This window comes from Esox lucius, chromosome 16, assembly GCF_011004845.1.
Source record: "Esox lucius isolate fEsoLuc1 chromosome 16, fEsoLuc1.pri, whole genome shotgun sequence".
Classification (NCBI taxonomy): domain Eukaryota; kingdom Metazoa; phylum Chordata; class Actinopteri; order Esociformes; family Esocidae; genus Esox; species Esox lucius.
Genome location: NC_047584.1, coordinates 17,840,611 through 17,860,047, shown reverse-complemented (window position 1 = coordinate 17,860,047; position 19,437 = coordinate 17,840,611). Strand labels below are relative to the sequence as shown.

The following is a 19,437-nucleotide window of genomic DNA, read 5'->3' as shown; positions in this document are numbered from 1 at the left end:
CTCGAGACATATCGACTTTTGCGTTAGGATGCTGATCAAGGCACCGCTGTCGCATCAGGACCAGACGTCTGAATGGGATGAAGACGGTAGAAGAGGTAGGCTCAGTTTGCGTTTCTATCGTTTGTTGCATTGTTTTAGAGGCACGTTCATTTGATGTTTTGCAGCCCGTACTGAGGATTTAACTACCGTTTAAAATATCAATGTAAATGAGTTTACTGCAATATTTACGGTTGCATTCCCGGTGCCAGTCAGCTCTTATGAGGCTACTATTCATTGTTCAAATCGTTTCTGTTCAGTCTCGAGGTATCTCGTTCTTTGACTCCCCTAAATGTCTATGGTGTAGCTCTGGTATCCGCGTGTTCCCGTGCCCTCCGCTGAATGCAAGCGTTGTAATGTAAGATTTCTGCTCAACTGTGCAGCACTGGGCATCCCTTATTATAGAATAAAGACTCTTTTGACCATGATTGGACTTGCCAGCTTCAAAATGAACAGTCCATGACTAAAATAGCTTATCACTTTTTCCCACTATTTTCTCATATTAAAAACTTTCTTGTTTGGGAATAAAACAACTGAAAACATTAGATGACAAAATTCTAAATATTAGAAGATGTTTTCTAATCATGAAACGAATAATTTTATTTTGCATTAATGTATTTTACTATTACTATTAATTAATCCTGAGTTGGTAAAGGGGGGACTTAAGACCATATTTTCACAGGCTGTTGTTACACTCATGCTTCTAGTAAAGTTATATTAGAGCATTCATCCTCTTGAAAATAAAAGTTATACTTTCTGATTTTGGCCTGCCACATGACCATCTCAGTTCCATTTTCAGCTGTGTACAGATGTTTCTTCTCATAGCTCTAGCGCTCTTGCTCTCCTTCTGGCACTTTCATGTCATACCATGGTGTCTGTCATAGCTCCCTCCCTGTGTATGTATAATCTCTTCACAGATGGGGAGACTGAAAGACATGTATGCTTAGGAGGCCTATTTCAGGCTTTTACTGAATGTATAATGTTGTAGGAGCTACTTCATGTAACGTAGTATACACAGACTGTGTCTGTGTACAATACATGATGACAATTTGGTAAAATTATATTATATTGTAGTTGAGTCATTTTAATGGTGTATTTATTAAACCTGCTTTGCTGCCTGCACACACAGACACAGACAAACATACTTTTATCTAGCTATCTATATGCGGCAATCACCAAAGTTGATTGCCCCTGAAAAATCCCTACTAATCTTTACCCTAACAATAAACCTTAACCTCAACGTAACCCAAACATTAACCTGGATAACCTAACATGTATGCCTAAACATAACCTAGGCCTAATTCCTATCCCTAAACATAACCATTATTGCTTAACCCCAACCCTAATTCTAACCCTAAACCTAATTTTTAGTTTTGCCCTAAACCGAACACTTAACACAGAAAAATTTATTTCTCAAAATGGGGACTGATAAAAAGTCCCAATTTATCATGTTTTGATCTAACTATAGTTTGGGGACATTCCTGTCCGCATTATGTAGTTAAATCAGAAACACTAACACACACACACACACACACACACACACACAATACATCCCAAATGGCCATCCATCCATGCATGCATATTATTCTGCATTTGGACAACTGTAGCATACATGATATGAGCTAATTCTCTCTGCATGTTATGTCTGATTCTTAAAAGCATAATCATGACTTAAAACATAAAGTCACTCATGAGAATTAAACAGCTAGTCCATTTTATTAATTACAATAGCAGTTACAGTATTTACCACCATTTCCATGCTAATCCAGTCCAAGAGAGTCACCGAGTCCAAGCCAAGCCAGCAGCATGGCCAGTCCAATACAACCCACATTGGCCTGGTCCAGTCACAGGGTGGTTCGCTGAACTGGCAGTTTTGACAAACATGATGCAATGTAGGACTTGTGAGTGGTGTTAAATCAGTATTCCTTGGTACTAGCACAGGTGTCCCACAGGGATAACATTTAGGGCCTGTGCTTTCTATTGTCTACATAAACAGCATTCACATTCATAGAGAGGACACGGTTGTGTATGGTAATGTGCCCCCATTTGACCCAGATCTTTCGGGAGCTACAATCTGCCTTTATTGACTTGACCAAGTTGAACTGATACTAGTATCTATGATTTATACATAGACTACGTACTTAATGGTGCCCTCGTATTGTGTGACCGCTTATAAATATCTGACCCTAACAATCATGTTGATGAGTTAGGAAATACAAGATTAAACTTCTTCTAGAGGAAACAGCATTGTATTTTGTTGTATAGCAAAAAACAAATTGTTCAGTAAGCATTCATTCAAGTTATAGCCTATGGCCATATAGTCTATATGAATGCAGCTGCCACTTTTCTGAAATCATTGGATGCAGTTTGTCATTCTGCATTACACTTTATTACAAGCAATAGGTTCAGTACAATTCAGTTCACCCAGGCACATGGATAGCTAACTCTAGTGCTTCCTGCAATTTCCACTTTGTTGCTTACTGCCTTTTGTTTTTCTTGAATCTTTTGTGTGGCTTGATCTCCAAAACTCACTAACATTTGAGAAATGAGTACCTCCAGGGAGTGTTTAACAGCTGTTACGGAACCTTTTTACTTAAGATTGTGTTTGTTTTTTCCTCTGTATGTGTTGAATAATAATACATTGTATAATATTGTAATGTGTAAATATGTTGTTTTGATATTTTTATATTCCAGTTGGATATGTTGTTAAAAACAAGGATAATCTGGAACAAATACCAATACTTGTCAGCATTGACTCAATGTTGAAATAGGTTTAGTAAAAAACTAATATTGAATAGGGGGATCAAACATAAGAATCTGTCCCTTAAAGACCAATGTCTGAGGTGCACAGAAGCGGAGGCCAAATGTCATTTCTTCTGCCAGAGCAGATTTTAGATCCTACTGAAGTCAGGATGAAAGACTAACACCTCCTTGGAGAAATTAGCTGGCTTTGATTGATCCATATAACTTACTACTTGTCCTGGCCGTACTGGAACTTAAAGGTACATTTTGGCAAAGTAAAGCATTTCAACTTTTCTCCATTTTAAATCCAAATTTGGATTTGCCTTTGATGGTTAATTAATGTTGGGAATAAGATACTCCCATGGGCCCAGTATAGCTCTAGTACCTGGATGGAGAGGGAGAAGTGTAAGTAAAGCGTAATACAGTCCTCATGAAGATGCTAGTTACAGAATGCTGGTCAGTCTTGCATTGTTGCAGTATTGTTTTGATGTCGCAAAAAGGGGTGACTACTTTTAGTACACGTGGTCAATCTACGCTCTTTTGTGTCACCAGAGTATATAAACTTGCTGCATGATTTCTTGCAAAGCCATGTGAGCGCTTTTGTTGCTTAGTTCCGATCTGATCTTAATATGTGCATCAGCATTGGCCATTTGCCGCCTACCAAACACATCTTCAGTAAACAGTAAACTCAACTGCAAAAAATATTATTTTAAGCAGTTATAATGATAGATTACAGGCTATTGTGAAATGGCAGAACGTGCTTTAGCCTCCTTGTTGACCATTTGCCTTTTTCTCGATGGCCAAAACATGATGAGGTTATTTTCAAAGCTGATATGTGAGTGACATTCAAGCAGCCTATTAACCTACAAAATGGGATGATGTTGTAGGTTCCATTAAGTATAGCGATATTTGCCAGGGCTTATTTTTTTGTTTGTAAATGTGATTATTTAACATGGTACATGTGGGCTTGTCTAGCTCAAATGCGCTCCGCTCCCGCATATGTGCAAAACAATTGTTTGTGGTTGAGCAAGCAGTGTATAAAAATCTGAACAACCTGGTGAGATCTTTGATCTTCAACTCTCCTGAACATACAGTGTTGTTGCAATGAGGCAAGGCAATAATCGCAAATTAGACATCATAAAATTAGTAGGCGAGAAAAACACGAATTAAAGGGAATAAAAAATACAACAAAATAACATATTGGATTTATAATACACTATATTTAATTAAAACAAGTTTATTTCAACCGCGGTGTTTGTACCAAACTGTTTTGATGAGGAGTCGATGAGCCATCCTCCCACACTATTCTTCTCACGTTCACCCGGAATGATTGTTATTTGAAACATAACCATGAGAATGTGATAGGCAGCAACAATACAAAGGCGTGTAGCCTATACCTCCTCAGTGTTTGTTTGACTATACCAATACAAAACTGGCACAATCTTCAGAGATTTACAAAGAAAATGAAAATGTCAGCCTTTGACTCCAATCACTTTCATTCACGTAGTCGTGTGCTTCTGTCAGAGTGCAGTTCCCTTACAAGTTCAGAGCCAATAGGTCTCTCGTCAGTGTTATCACCGCAATGCTTTTCAACAGGCGCTCACAGCCTCATATTAATGTTGAATGTGCTGAGTCCTTGGTTTTTGCCTTTGTGACCTCAAATATGTGGTGAATTAGTTTAGCAAAGAATCTATTCTGTTCTACTATATGTGATTCCTCTTGATGTCTGCACCAGATGGGTGCTGCTATTTCACAAGATCAATTTTCTCCCTTTGTCTTTTCATCCCTGTCAGTCATGTACTGTAGGCTGTGCTCTGCCTCAGCCTTGATGTGGTGTGTTTGGTGTCCAATTTCCTTCTGAGAATGGATTGGTTTGATATCTAACAGATTCTGCTGGGCACCTCATCCATCTTCCTTAGTGCACAACTCGATTGGATTACATAATGCCTTTAGCGATGACATCGATACAAGTCAAATGTCGCGCTCGTTCTCGCCACACATGGACCAACAAAACATGCATCTTTGCAGGCGGACACAGAGACACAGGTGCTTGGGAAAATTTCACACTCTTGTACACAAATACACTTGAAATGCTTTGGTTATGCCCGCATATCAAATTTACAAATAAAAATTTACGTAAAATATGTTTACAGTCTCTGGACAACTAAAACACAGATAGCGTCTCCTACAAATCTCTAGGAAAACACACACTCAAAAATCCAAAAAATATTAGATTTTCATTTCCTTATGTAATTTAGATCTGTTTTAATTAGTGTTAAATCTAGTTCCTTTACATTGATGTATTTATTGTATCTTCAATAACCCGGGGTTAATTGATTCTGCTGTATGTGTTCATATACAGTAACAACTGATGTACCAGGAGGACAAACAGGGATTCATACATATGAATGTGGGATGTGGGTCTTGTGGGGTTAACTACATTATATAATATATTATATAATTAGAAATGTAGCATAATATCTAGACACACACTTTTTATGAATAAAAAAAAAACTTGAATTACAATAAAATGTTATTGAATAATTAGTCACTTAATGAAATTATAGCATTTGCAACATTGCAGAATTTCTTTTATTTTTGTCAACGGTTTTAATTGAGAACATAAAGATTAATGACATGGACAAATGTAATGACACCTCTGAGCTAGTAGATAATTGAAAAGTCATTGGCCAAAATAGCTGCATACAAATTCATTTTGAGGCCATCACTAAGCGTGCTGTAACTTTCTACCAGCAAGCTGTCCAACTTATCAGCAAAAACATCTTGAAGTCTTATGAATGGTGCCCTCCAACTGCTGTTTTCAGATTTTGCCATAGGTTATGGATATGTTTCAAATATAGACCCTTTGCTGGACATTCTATGACCATATTAATATTAATATAATCTCCTCCATTTCTGGTTGCTTTTTGATGTGTGTTTGGGGTCATTGACTTGCTGGAAGACCCACAACCTTCAGTAGACTCTGTGTTTGGACATTGGGTTAAACAGTGGACTTTTAAACACTTCTTGATCTTCTACTGTCATTTCATTATTTATTTCAAGGCCACTATCATTTCATCCAGAAATTGAATCACCTAGGATCATCAAACCTCACCTATAGTTGACTATAGGTATTGTCTTCTTTTCATTTAATGCTTAATTATTTTCAACAGAAAAAAGGGAATTACATAAGAGGGGTATATATAATATATTCTGCCGCATCTGTAAATCTGCCACCTTTAAATTAATCAACAGGATGTAGGTTGGTCAGATTGAATACACATTAAGCAGGTTACCAATAGGCCATTCTGTTAGAGATTTGTTTAAATGCCCTGAGCCTTTTCACCATTGTCTCCTTCCCCCAATGGTTTCCTTTCCGCAACCCGTACTTGGATTGGTGTTTTGGAAAGAAGGTGTATTTTTGCAGTGCTTTAGGAGTTGCCTTCCTCTCTTCCTTTTGGGAGGTGCAGTATATTTAAAGCTTCTTCCTGAAGAGACTGGAGCTATAATTGGGTTTCTCTGAGGGGGATTTGGTAGCTCAGATCCAGCCCCACTGGCATGGTCATTTTGGAGGTTGGTGTTCCACAGCTCTTGGTGAAGTGGACCACAGAATCATTGTTATTATAACTACATAATGTATAGAGGCTATTCCAGCCACCCCTCAGTTCTCCTCTTAGACTGTCAGGTCTGAACATTTCAGCATGTTTCAGACTAGCTTGCTATGCTTGGGTGGGATGCATCGAAACATTTATCTTTACTGAGATCAGTTTCAGTTGCACATCTTCAGTACTTTCATGTTTCCGGACCTTAACGCGCGTATTAGGAATGTTGCCAGTAACCACTGGAATGTCTTTTCGATTTTCCAGATGTTGTTGTTTGTAACGTATTGTTCATAAAATGTGATGCTAAAGTGTGTAAGACGGTATGAGCTTATGAGGCACGTTCACTATTCACTACTTTGATTAGCCCCGATCTCATATGTTGATTCCATAGTTGGTCCTTAAACTTGACTAGGAACTATGTATACACCGTAATGTTTTTAGAAAATAATCTTCTTAGTTTTCCGCTTATCTGTATTTAAGATAGTATTTTGCATTGCTGTGTTATTCCTTTTGCATGATTAACCATAAAGTTAATCATGCAAAAGGAAATGATTTCACTTTAGTTAGACTCCCAGCTACACAGGCTTGTGCGCTACTCAGACCCACTGCACAGGGTTGTTATTTATATTTTCATTTCAATCATGTTTTTTAAATATTAGTGCATGTATGTTTTTAAAAATGAAAATAGAGAATTGCAATTATACTGAGGTGAAGATGCCTTGTTTAGAATGTGGTTAGAGGGCTTTTAAAAATGTTCCTGTAAGCATCCATCATAATTTGTTATAGCAGGGAAATCATTCTGCAGTAACAGAATATGTGAATTGGTATGTGGATTATAATTAATGGACATTTGATACATTCTTCATTAAGCATAATCAAGTCTGACAAGTGGAAATTACAGATATTGGGAGAACCTTGATTGCACAGTTGCAATTCTTGCTGCCTTCAACAGCATGATGGTTGATTTAAAGATATGCAAAATTGAATACAACTCTGTTTCCAAAAACTGTGGGACTCTAAGTAAAATGTAAAGAAAAACAGAATGCAATGATGTGCATAGCATTTAAAGCCTATATTCAATAGAAAATAATACAAAGACAACATATCAAATGTTGAAACTATAATGTTGAAAATATATGCCTCCTTCGAATTTGATGCCCGCAACACGTTTCAAAAAAGCTGGGACAGAGGCAACAAAAAACTGGAACTGGTGCAACATCTCACAACTAATTAGGTTAATTGGCAACAGGTCAGTAACATGATTGGGTATTATTAGAGCATCTAAGAGAGGATGACTCTCTCAGAAGTAATGATGGGGAGAGGTTCACCACTCTGATGAAGACTACATGGGGAAATAGTGCAACAATTTAAGAATAAAGTTTCTCAGTGTAAAATTGCAAAGAGTTTGAGGAGCTCATCATCTATCGTACATAATATATTCAAAAGATTCAGAGAATCTGGAGAAATCTCTGTACACAAAGCACAAAGCCGAAAACCAATATTGGATGGCCGGGATTTTCGAGCCCTCAGGCTGCACTGCATTAAAAACAGCGGCACTGCATTAAAAACACACTATGAATCTGTAGTGGAAATCACTGCATGGGCTTCAGGAACACTTCCGAAATCCATTGTCTATGAACACAGTACATTGCTGCATCCACAAATGCAAGTTAAAACTTTATCATGCAAAGAAGAAACCAGATATAAACAAGATGCAGAAATGTTAACGCCATCTCTGGGCCAAAGCTCATTTAAGATGGACTGAGGTGAAGTTGGACACTGTCCTGTGGTCTGACGAATCAGAATCATTGATGCCGCGTCCTCCAGACAAAGCGGATAGGGACCATCCGGCTTGTTATCAGCACACAGTTCTAAAGCCAGCATCCGTGATGGTATAGGGGTTATTAGTGCATATGGCATGGGTGATTTGCACATCTGGGAATGCACCATAATTGCTCAACAAAATATACAGGTTTTGGAGCAACAAATGCTGCCATCCATGTCTTTTTCAGGGAGGGCCTTGCTTATTTCAGCAAGACAATGCCAAACCACATTCTGCATGTATTACCACAGCATGGCTCTGTAGTAAAATAGTCCGGGTGCTGAACTAGCCTGGCTGCAGTTCAGAACCTGTCACCCATTGAAAACATTTGGCTCATTGTGAAATTAAATATATGAAAAAGAGGTCTGTTGAGCAGAAATCCTGTATCAAGCAAGAATGGGAAAAACTTTCACTTTCAAAACTAGAGCAGTCATTCTCCTCATTTGCAACACAGTAGTTAACATGCTCCTGTCCCAACTTTTTGAAATGTGTTGCTGGCATCAAATTAAAAAAAGAAATGTATTTTTCCCAAAAAATAAAAATTTCTCAGTTCCAACACTTCATATGTTGTTTTTGTACTATTTTCAATCAAATGTAGGGATAAATGATTTGCACATCATTGCATTCTGTTTTTATTAGCATTTCATGCAATGTCCCAACTTTTTTGGAAACAGAGTTTTATTTGAAACACAAAAGATTGCTCCAGTATATCTACCTAGGCAATTTACAAACATAAAAAAATGGAAAGAAATGTCCTTCCTTTCGTTTACTTATTTATCCCTTTAGCTGCCCCAATATCTCATCACACAGAGAGTGCAATCAATGTTCAGACAGCTGCATCGTGAGTTGGAAAGCAAATCCTGTGCCAGTTTCTCTACCCGCTCAATTTCTGACACCTCCCTGCTGCAGAATTGGGCATCACAATTTACTGGGAGGTGTGCAAGCAGGAGTGGTCTTAAAATCAAACCAATAACTCTGTGCACGCCAGAAACGGCCTTGGAATACATCCCGGCATCTAAACACCGTCTTAGGCTCTCTGTCAGCCGTGGGTGTGACTGCTGCATCCTGCCTTTACAGTCGTCCTGTTGTTATCATTCCACTCGTCCTGCACCGGCCTCATTACTTGTCTCTTCCGTCTTTAACTGAAGGTCTCTGAAGGAAATGCCGGCAATCAAATGGAACTCCAGAGCATACAACCCCAGCAGCTCGTGTTCCACTCAGCGCATACTGATGAGCAGGCGGCTCATACAGATGAGCCGCTAACTGGCTGAAACACTGCACTTGTGTGCCGCTGTATTCAAAAGATGTGGCGTTGATTGTGAAATTGATGTTGTTGCCGCTAAGTGTTCCAAAGTGAGGGAGGCCAGTTGTCACCCGTGAGAAAGCCCGGCTGCTTGTCTGCCTCAACACTCAACGTCAGTAATCAGAGCTTGGAGCAGACTTTATTTTGCTTGTTCCCTTGGGTTAAACGTCATCCTGAGTCTGAATGCATCATGTGATAAGCCGCTACACACTGTGTGTTTTATAGCCACAGCATGCAAAACGTAATAACTGACATTTTGATCTTTATTTACCTAACTTTGTTTTCCTTCGATTTGAGCAATTTCCTAATATTATTGAAAACCGTGTTGCACATAAACTAATCCATTTTCCACAGAATTGTGTTAATGCATTCCATCCATCTGTAGTGCAAATGTTCATAAGAAATGAATTCAAAAGTATTGACATTATGGGTCTCCCTCCCTCTGTCTCAGCTGCCAGATGGGAGGGGCCCTGAGGTCTCTGAGGTCTCTGAGGTCCTGAGGGTTGACTTGATTTCCCTTATGACCATGCACATGACACTCAATAAAACCCATGACCATAGCCCCGTTTTATACATGCTTCTACAGTAACATTTGTTCTTTGTCTGGATTTTGTCCACATTCTGATATTCCTTCCTTTCATAGACTACTGTACATGCTGAGTGTGATCAGATTTTGAGTTTATTTGACTAGATCGGGGGCCATCAGGTGTAGACAGGGCACTTGAGATGGTCTAAAGCCAACCGTGAAAAGATGAAAGGACATCAGGTGTTGCCAGCCACTGTAATAAATTAGCAATGCAAAAAAAAAAGGCATTCTGTTTCATAACAAAAGCACAGCAGGTGAGGAACTATTATTGCCTTGTTTGATGGGGTTGATGAGACAAACACAGATGTTGTTGTTTAGTCTGGGTTCTTTCTGGTGGCGTTTTAGACATGCTGCTCGAGCCTTGTGTGTGCGCAATAATGGGCTGTGAAAGACAGGATTTGCTCTTCTCATTGCGCTGCACACTCATTCATGTAAATCTCTGTCCGGTGCTTGCAGCCTGGCTGTTAAGGATTAAGCTGGGGAATCCAACTGAAGAAGCTTGTGACTTTTTAGCTCTTTTGCTTTTTTTGAGTTAGACTCCCAAGAAGCCGCCACCCTGTATGAATGATCACATTTCTTTTTTTCTCTGAACCCCCCCCCCCGCTTTAATTAACATAATTTTACACTATCATTACACTATCGTAGTCATATAAATATGCACATGTAATGTTCTATTTAAAAAAAAATGACTCAACAGTAATGATGCACACAATATGAAAGGTGTGCTTCTTACCGGCTCATTAGAATGCACATCTAAAGAGAGCAGCTGTCTCATTAAGGATAGAGCCCAGAATAGAAGTCCTGCCTCTAAAGGATCCCAGTGGGAAAGAATGGACTCAAACAGAAATTATCAAAGGAAGCATGCTGTATTCTGTCGGTACTGCTGACCATTTGATTAAATTCAGGAATCTGCGTCACATGAAATGGAAAAGAGTGAAAATACAGATGCTCTGGTTTGCACCACACAATCTCCAAACAAGATTTATGACGTTTGAGAAAGGCTAATATTTCTTTATTCAAAAATAAATGATTGATTTAGTTTTAAGGTCTGATGTGGGACCACAATCGGCACATTGCCAATCTTAACAGCTGAATAGGTCTTCTTGTATGTGCCTGCTGTGTTCCCATTGAAGAAGTGCAAACTAGAGCCACCTCTGGTATCAACAGTTTTCACAGTTGATTAAGTCCTGAATAGAATGATAATAGAGTTCAATTTATTTGAAAGGTCAGTAGTTTAATTATGCAATCATGTTGCTTTAATCTAAAACTGATTGGTCTGGCAATGATAATGACAATTGATCATTTCCTTTATTATTTATTATTATTTATTATACTTTCTTTATGCTACCGCATTGCTTATAGGAATCTGCATAAGTGTCTGAGTTTTATATACCATAGCTACAGTAGACATATTCACTTGTTGTAATCCTCTACATTCTCAACATTTTCACATGTTTCCTTCAGAAAGGAAATTTCCCTGCCCTGATGCTCTGAAAACTGAATGTAAGTCTGATTTCTTTTCTCCTCCTCCCAGTGGTTCAATTTGGAAATGGCTCCAGTCAATCATCAAAACTTACTATGTCTAATCTCAAGAGAAGATGAAAAATGAAAAATCTATTTAACAGATTCGGCTGTTGATTTCTTTTGTCCCCGTGTAAACAACCATAACAATTGTGCGTTCTCTACAGTTTTAAGAGACAGAACAACAAAAAAATAAGAGAAAAAATACCAGTGGTGGGGTTTTCCTTTGAAAGAAAGAAAGAAAATGCAAAAGAAGCTATTTTATACTTTTTATCTAGAATATTAATGCTGATACATTTAGGCCAGCATACTGATTATAATGTGTTTTTACTGCCATGTTTGTTTGCCATAGTGCTTCACAGGAGGTCAGTGTGGGATTTGAAGAAACCAGTAACTCTGTTGACAGCACCCCTCTGCCAGTTTCATGTTTTGCCTGACCATTAGTACAAAATGAATGTTGTATGCAAACAACGCCTCTGTAACATGAAGCAAGTATACACAGTTAATTTTGATCTTCCACTGTGTAACTGTGAACAGCCTATAACAGCTGTGGATTGAGTTGGCGTTTTCAGTGAAACTTTACACTGGAGGTATACACTTTTTTATTGTGGTGTATCACCTGCATTGTTGCTTAAAGTCTGTAGACTTATCGACATTTTCTCGAACACTCTTACACACCATACTGTACCATATTTGGCTGGTGAATTCAGATGAGTGATACATAGACACGATCCCTGAAGGTCAATAGTTCTCAAGCTAATAAGTGAAGTGAAGTTAGGTAACGTTCATTGTAAGTGCTGTTAACAATGACTCTGACTATCCACAACTCACAATGTCTGTTCTGGAGTTGTGTGTGTTTAGTTAGAATTGAAACATGCATAATTAAGCTGGCATTTTTGGGGGGGAAGCAAACCCTCATCTAGCGTAGAAGAGCCATTTGTGAAGTCATGGAGTAAATTAGCTCTGTATCTGACAGGAGAGGTAGTCCCACTGGAGTTAGGTCCCCTCATTTAAATTGCATGCCACTAAAGTTCCAATAGAAGGAGTCTGAGGACAGAGCTCAGCTAAATATTTTATATAACACGCCTCAGTGCCCAACTCAACTGAAACATCATCACATCAACCCCTTATTAGGAGTAAACAGCCGTAAGGCAAATTCTACTTCTGGACAGCTTTTCTTCCGCTCAGCTCAGGCCATTTTATGGCGCTCTTCTATATTTTCCATTCTGAGATGAAGATACCACTTAAATTCATGAACTGTACTGTAGTTGTTGTTCCGGGTGCTCAGCGAGGCCTAATGAGGCATCTGAGACGAGCTGCAGTGGGATCCCTGTTCCCTGACAACGTCGCGGGCCCTCTACCACCTGGTAACTGGGGGATCGCTGGTCCTTGTGAAGTTAAGCACTTGAACACAGTTTGACATTAAACAGTTTGAACACAGTTCCCCATTGTATATCTTTTAAGAAGTACAAGCTGTGGTTGCTGCGGGTTGTTGTTGGGAGGTGTTGCGGTAACACAGCTTGTGATTTACAACAGATCAGAGTTCGGAGCTGCCGGAACCCAGGAGAGATGAGAGTAGAGGCACACGCTCTTCCAATCACAGTCAACTTGTCACTGGGGGCCAGGGCTTGGTTTTCTCTGTGGCATCTATAATCTTACTCTCATGTTCCCTGTTCAAGGCTCAAGGACATTTGGATTATTAACTTATGTATAGCTTGCCCTCTGGCTTGTGTAAATTTGACCCTGTTGAAGTTTCTTTTACCACCTTAGACAGAGGGACTGCAGGGCTCAGTATATCCAGCAGTTGAAGCCACTTCACGTGACGAGCTGCAGCATAGGTTCGAAACTGGCCCTCTGCACTTCCAGCAAAAGCTGTCAAATAAATCAAGGAAATGCCTGAAAAAATATTTTTTTTCAACAAGGGGCTGTGTTGACGAAGGTGTTGTGTTTGCTTTAAAGCCTGGCCAATTGTTTCCTTAGCAATTTGTTTGATGCAGGCTCGAGGCAGCTGGCTTTATTTGAAACTTTTGATAACAGGAAACAAAACTCTCTCTGGTTGGAAGCAGCATGCTTGAGGTGTCCTGGAATCCTGGTTAGTTTGTCAATGACAGGTTCAAGTAACTCATTAATGAAATCCAAACTGAAAAATATTCAGAATTCTTAGTCGTTCATGGTGTCCTCCAGGAACGTATTGGTATTGTCCGATAGCTATAAAGGGCTGGAAGTATTCACAGGTCCACTCGTTGTTTACCAATTCCAAATGACGATGAATGAATGAAACGTGTTTGTCTCTTCTTTACACCTTCAGACCGACTAAACCTGGTGCAACGTCATGCCCACCGAGTGCCCGCCCTTGGCCGTTTTCTCCGCCGACAGGATGTCTGAGACTCTTCAGTCTCCATCAGTTGACATATGATACTGATCACACCAAGCACCTTCTGATGGCAGTGAGCCCACCTGTACCAGAGGAATGACTGTGCCTCTGAAGGTGACTCTGTAGCAGACTGCGACCTTTCCCTGGCCACGCCAGAGTCTGTACTGTAATTGATATTCCCAATGAGCGTGTGGCTGATACATAGGCTTGTCGCTGACTTTGCAGAAAATTCACTTGGCATGGTTCAGAAGAGATGACAGAGGTTTTTGCCTGGGTGACATATGATGTCCTTTAGGGCCATCATCTCAGTTGTGGTTACCTACACAGAATATCCAGTGGCGTGGGAGCTTTAAACCTTTTTGATTGCTTTAAACCTTTTTGTACAGTCATAATTGTAAGACTCATTGCTGATACGGCCAGCGGAAATGTGGGAAAGATGTCCCGGCACCACATAATCACTCCTCTCCCGTGTTTGTCAATCGTTTATCTTCCAGTTCTCCTCTGTTGCGGTGACTTGACATGTTTTGCGAGGTGCAGTAAAAGCCACCTATTCTCCGGTTGTATCCCATAGTAGCATTGCATATAGATGTTGAATGCATAGTATTTATCCCTTTTCACTTGAGCAGTTTAGATTATTAGGACCCATGAGCAGAATGATTTTTGTTCACTGAATTTGTGAGGCAACACCTCTCACTAGGACAATTTCACACTGGAGGGAAGAAAAGGTCAGCTAGTCAGCAGCTTTTGGTTTGTGTGCATTGATGGCTGGCTGGCGAGAACACACACAAAGACCTCTTACTGTCAAACTGCAAGAATAAATGTTCTCCAGTTAGTCCGGTTTAACGAGAGAGCATGATTGGTATTAACTGGGACCTGGAGTTGCTATTGATTTGTTATGGGAGACTGTAGACTTGTCATCAGAAGAATGTAGTGGAGAGTAATGGATTGTCCTTACAAGTTCGTCCAAAGAAAATCCTAAATTATGTGCGAGGCTAGAGTCTATGTTGTAATCTGAAACATATGGACTGCAACTGTTACACTGTGTTAATCACTTGAGAACACAACCACACGTCCAAAGATCAAACGGCATGTTGTCATTTGAGCTAATGGCCTGGGTATGTTGTCCATCAGGCCCTGTGGTGTAGTGTTTATTTGTCATCATAACCATTGCCAGTTTCAGCTATTCTCTCAAGGCGGGCCAGTAATTGCATCAATTAACGGTGATACTGAGGCAGAAGTATAAGCATTGGGCCCTTAACAATAGATAATAGTGGCATTTTCAAAGATGGAGGCGAAGGTAAATGCATTGAATCTTCAAGCTCCATTGGAGGCCATTTCATGCCAAGATTAAAGAGCATCTTAACGTAGGGTCTTGATGCCTGGATCAGGGCCATATTGGTTAGTAGAGGCTGAAAAGGGAGAGGAAGAGACAAAGGAAAAGTGAGAGAGAGAAACCAAAGGAGACAGAGAGTCAGGGGAGAAAGGCAGTCCTGCTAGTGGTGGGAAGTGATGAAGGTTGGACTGCCTGCAGTGGGGGAAGAGGCTGCACCACAGGACAGGGAAATTGGCAGCAGCAGCTTTTGGGAGATCAAAGGCATTTTCATCAGGGGAGGAATTGTCTTCTTTTCTCTTAACTATGATATGGTGTTAATGGACAGGGGAAGAAAGGCCTGGTAGAAACAGGCAGTGGAGAACGAGCAGGGTGTTGATCAATTGGAAAGAAAGGGAATATTCATCCCCCTGGTGTCAGCCTGAACGGTCATTAGTCAGAGCAATACAATTCAGCCAATCGTTTTCCCCCCCATGTATGTACACTGGGTTTCAATTGGAGGAAAGAAGCTTAGCCGCCATCATTTCTGCTGATTAAATGTTTTTGTTCTGTTCGGACAGATTTCTTGCTCGGAGTTGTGGTTTTCTTCATAGAAGCTCCATGTGAGTAGGTGTCCCCTGGCTGGGTCCTTCAGACACTGGCTGTGTATAGGTGCTCCATATGAGTATGGAAATGGATGGTTTCCATACGCCTTACACAATATATTAAATGCCTGCTGTAGATCAGAAGATTCAATCTGCTGTTCACAAGAAACATATTTCCATCTGCTTTATTCAGTTGCATAGCCTGCCTGGTTTCTGAATAAAAGCGTCAATTCAGTACAAATTTGCAAATAGATAAGAATCAAATCTAATGACGCTCATGTAAATACATTGAATTCAAAGAGGAAATATTAGCCCAAAAAAATTGTCAAACACATGAAAGCCTGGGTAGATACATAAAATTGAATGGGATAAAGGCTAGCCTCAATATTTGTATTATTTTTTAAAGATATTTTGGGGGATATTTTATTAATTTTAATGACAGGAAAACAGGAAGGGGAGGCTACAGAGATGGCCGTGCAGAGGGAGACGGGCGGGAGGGCCCAGACCTTTGGCTTGAACCCCTATCGCCAGAGTGCATGCGTGGTCTGGTGTGGGGAGCTTAGATTGCTACACAAACTCCACTATTGGCCTCACTATTGACACAGAGAAATGCTTCAAGGATATGAAGCCTTTGCATACATAAATTGCATTGCCAATGGGCCCTAAAATGTGGATGCCTGCATGAATACACTTTATTTAAGAAGTAGTGTGTAAGTCACAGACAGACAGTAAAACAGATGGACAGACAGAGAAACAAACAGACTTACAGACAAAACAGACAGAGAAACAGACAGATTTAGTCATAGACAGACAGAGACAGACAGATCAATAGCCAGATAGCAAGAGGCAGGCAGGCATACGGACAGAGAGGAATTCAGGCAGGTTGGCAAGGAAGCAGAAAGACCCAAATAGTTTATAAAAACAGAATAAAGCTATTTTTCTACAATTGCAAGCTTGTTTTGTCCATTGAAGGTAAAAAACATGCTTTTGAGTGAATTGCCTTAATGTAATGTGTTTGGTCGTGACGGTCCCACAACCTTTCAAATCTTTGGAACTGCTCCCATAACCCCCACAATGAAGCCATTTTCTGAAATTGCAGGGAGGTAAAATACATTGCAGTGATCTGAGCTCTAAGTATTTATATATAAGAACAGTGTTTTTATGTAACTGTATTGGTGGAGACTAAAGAACCAACCCGGCTGCAGTCCGCAGGGTGTAATGGAAATATAAGGCCTTTAGGTAATCCCTTTCTGTGGAGGAAAGTCCTTGTTATGTTGAAGGACGTTGTGACTGTGAACAGTTAGGCTGGTCAGGTACGCTTGGATTCATCGGGACACAAACGATCCGAACAATCCGATATGTACTCCTCAACCCTCCACATTCCCCTTATCAACCCTAACCCTAATAGGAGTTGTACTCCTGGCTCAACCTTAAACCTGTAATCTAAACCCTACCCTACTAATACCAGATAAGTATGACTGAGAACACGTTTCTTATTTTCCGCAATGCCGTAATAGCCATTAGGAGTAATTAGGGTTAACTGACTTGTCACCATGCTTGATTCAATCTAGAAATATTTTGGTCACTAGTCAGATGCTCACTACTATGCAACACTGCCACCCCAAACTGTAACCTAATGTCCACCTCCTGGTTGAACCCTGTCTGTCCATCTGACTGAGTGGGATCTCTTGACTAATAGGTGCAAATGAGACAGAGAGAGAGAGGGAGAGAGAGGGAGCAGAGGGGGTGAGATTAGGGAAGTGTCTGTCTTGTCAGTCTGAATCTTACAAACTTGCCTGAATGTAATGTATTGAGGGTGAGAGAGGAGAGGGAGGGAATTAGAGAATAAATGGAGTTGTCATTTCTCCAGACGTCCATAGTGTGAGGCTATCTTCCCTCCACTGAATGCAATCTATTCAGTTAATTGTCATGTCATTGATAATTATTACTATGTATTATTAACAATAATTGTATGTCATCTTTGGAAAGATTTTATTAACTCTATCCTTAAATGTTGCCAATCAGTAGCAGTACCACTACACCAAGTGCAATTCTGAGTATGTGTAAATGTATTCAGCGATTCAAGTTCATGTTGAAGGCTTGAGCATAGGAGGCTGGTCAAAGGATGGTAGATGATGGGGATGCTGGTGGTCTTGAAGAGCGCAAGTCATTGAATGACCATGAGTCATATAGTCACTGGACTCTGCCTCTTCTATTCTAGCGGCACTTGGTTGATGCCTCAGCAGCTCTGGGCAGCAGGAATGTCATTATACAAAGTTCTGGATAGTAGCCAGCCATGACTATTACAGGCCCTCTGCCCTAAGCCTTCTGTCCCACCCCTTCTTTCTCTGTTTCCTCAAAATGTTCAGGTGGTCGTTTTTCAAAAGTTATCCACTTGGATCTCTCCCATCTGACAAGACCAAATAGGGAGCATAGAAATAGAATGACTAGAGAACTGACAAACCTTTGACTTTATGCAGGACTCCTGTTCGATTTGTTATTTCCTGCTGTAACAACTTTGTGCAATCCAAGCACAGAATCCCTGAAGAAATTGCCCTAGGCGACTACTTAAAAGATGTTCTTCAAAGATCAAGAATTGGCAACACAAAAAAATTGCATTGTTTCAAGATGCTTCATTTAAACAAAAACATTAGCCAGGCGGCTTGATAGCCCAGCCAAAAACTGTATGCAATGTATTCGCTTATTCATCATGCCCTTGACATATTTCTCGATTCATCAATAAATGAATGCAATATATTAATATCTTGTTCATAATGCATATTCATAATGCATTATTTTATTTGAAGCAGATGTTTTCAAATTCAGATTGCACCGACGATTTCTACGATATCATGTTGGCATAGCAGTTAGATATTTGTCTGGAATCATCCAATCATAGAGAACGGAGAGTGTGCCTCACATTTCAATAACCCCATTTGTTTCTTTTAGTATCCAATCTCAGTGTTTCATACGATCATGGAACTCATTGCACTCTTGCATTAAAGGTACAAACTGGAGTTGCTGCAAAGTAAACCTAAACCAACACTACGTGGTTCAAACTATAATTTGGATTGATAGTCAGTCCTTGCATCCATAGCTCTGACTAGGAATGTCAGAGTGGTTATATTTCTCCAACCCCTTAAGCTTTCTTCAGAAACAGGCAGCTAGAACGCTTTATTTTTTCACTTTCAGTTCCACTTTAAATGAACTGAAATGTACCCAGACACTTTCCCACTGCACTCTCTTTGTGCTCTGTTCTGGCACTTAAGCTACCTCTTCCTGTCGGTGCTTTTCTGTCTCTCTGTGAGGGATAACTTTATTAGGGAATATTTCCCCTCCAGAGCTAGGTTAATAATTATCTTTCAATCAATGAACGTCAATCCTTGTCCCAGAGATCCTATAGCCCTAATAGGGAAATATATCACACGGAAATGTAAGGTCACATCTCGCTGGCCTATGGGGTAAAAAAGGACCCTTCATCATTTAATGGACCATGTTGAGGTGTGTCTTGCCTATAACACGATCTAATACACTGCA

The 19,437-nt window shown here is 40.0% G+C and overlaps 1 protein-coding gene across 1 annotated transcript in view; it reads left to right on the top strand.

The window, feature by feature from the left end:
• Positions 1-19,437, top strand: part of b3galt1b (UDP-Gal:betaGlcNAc beta 1,3-galactosyltransferase, polypeptide 1b) — a 69,604-nt gene continuing 50,167 nt past the window's right edge. The window contains exon 1 of the mRNA XM_010890897.4: positions 1-95. The gene's annotated coding sequence lies outside the window, so the exon portion shown is untranslated. The remainder of the gene's footprint in view (positions 96-19,437) is intronic.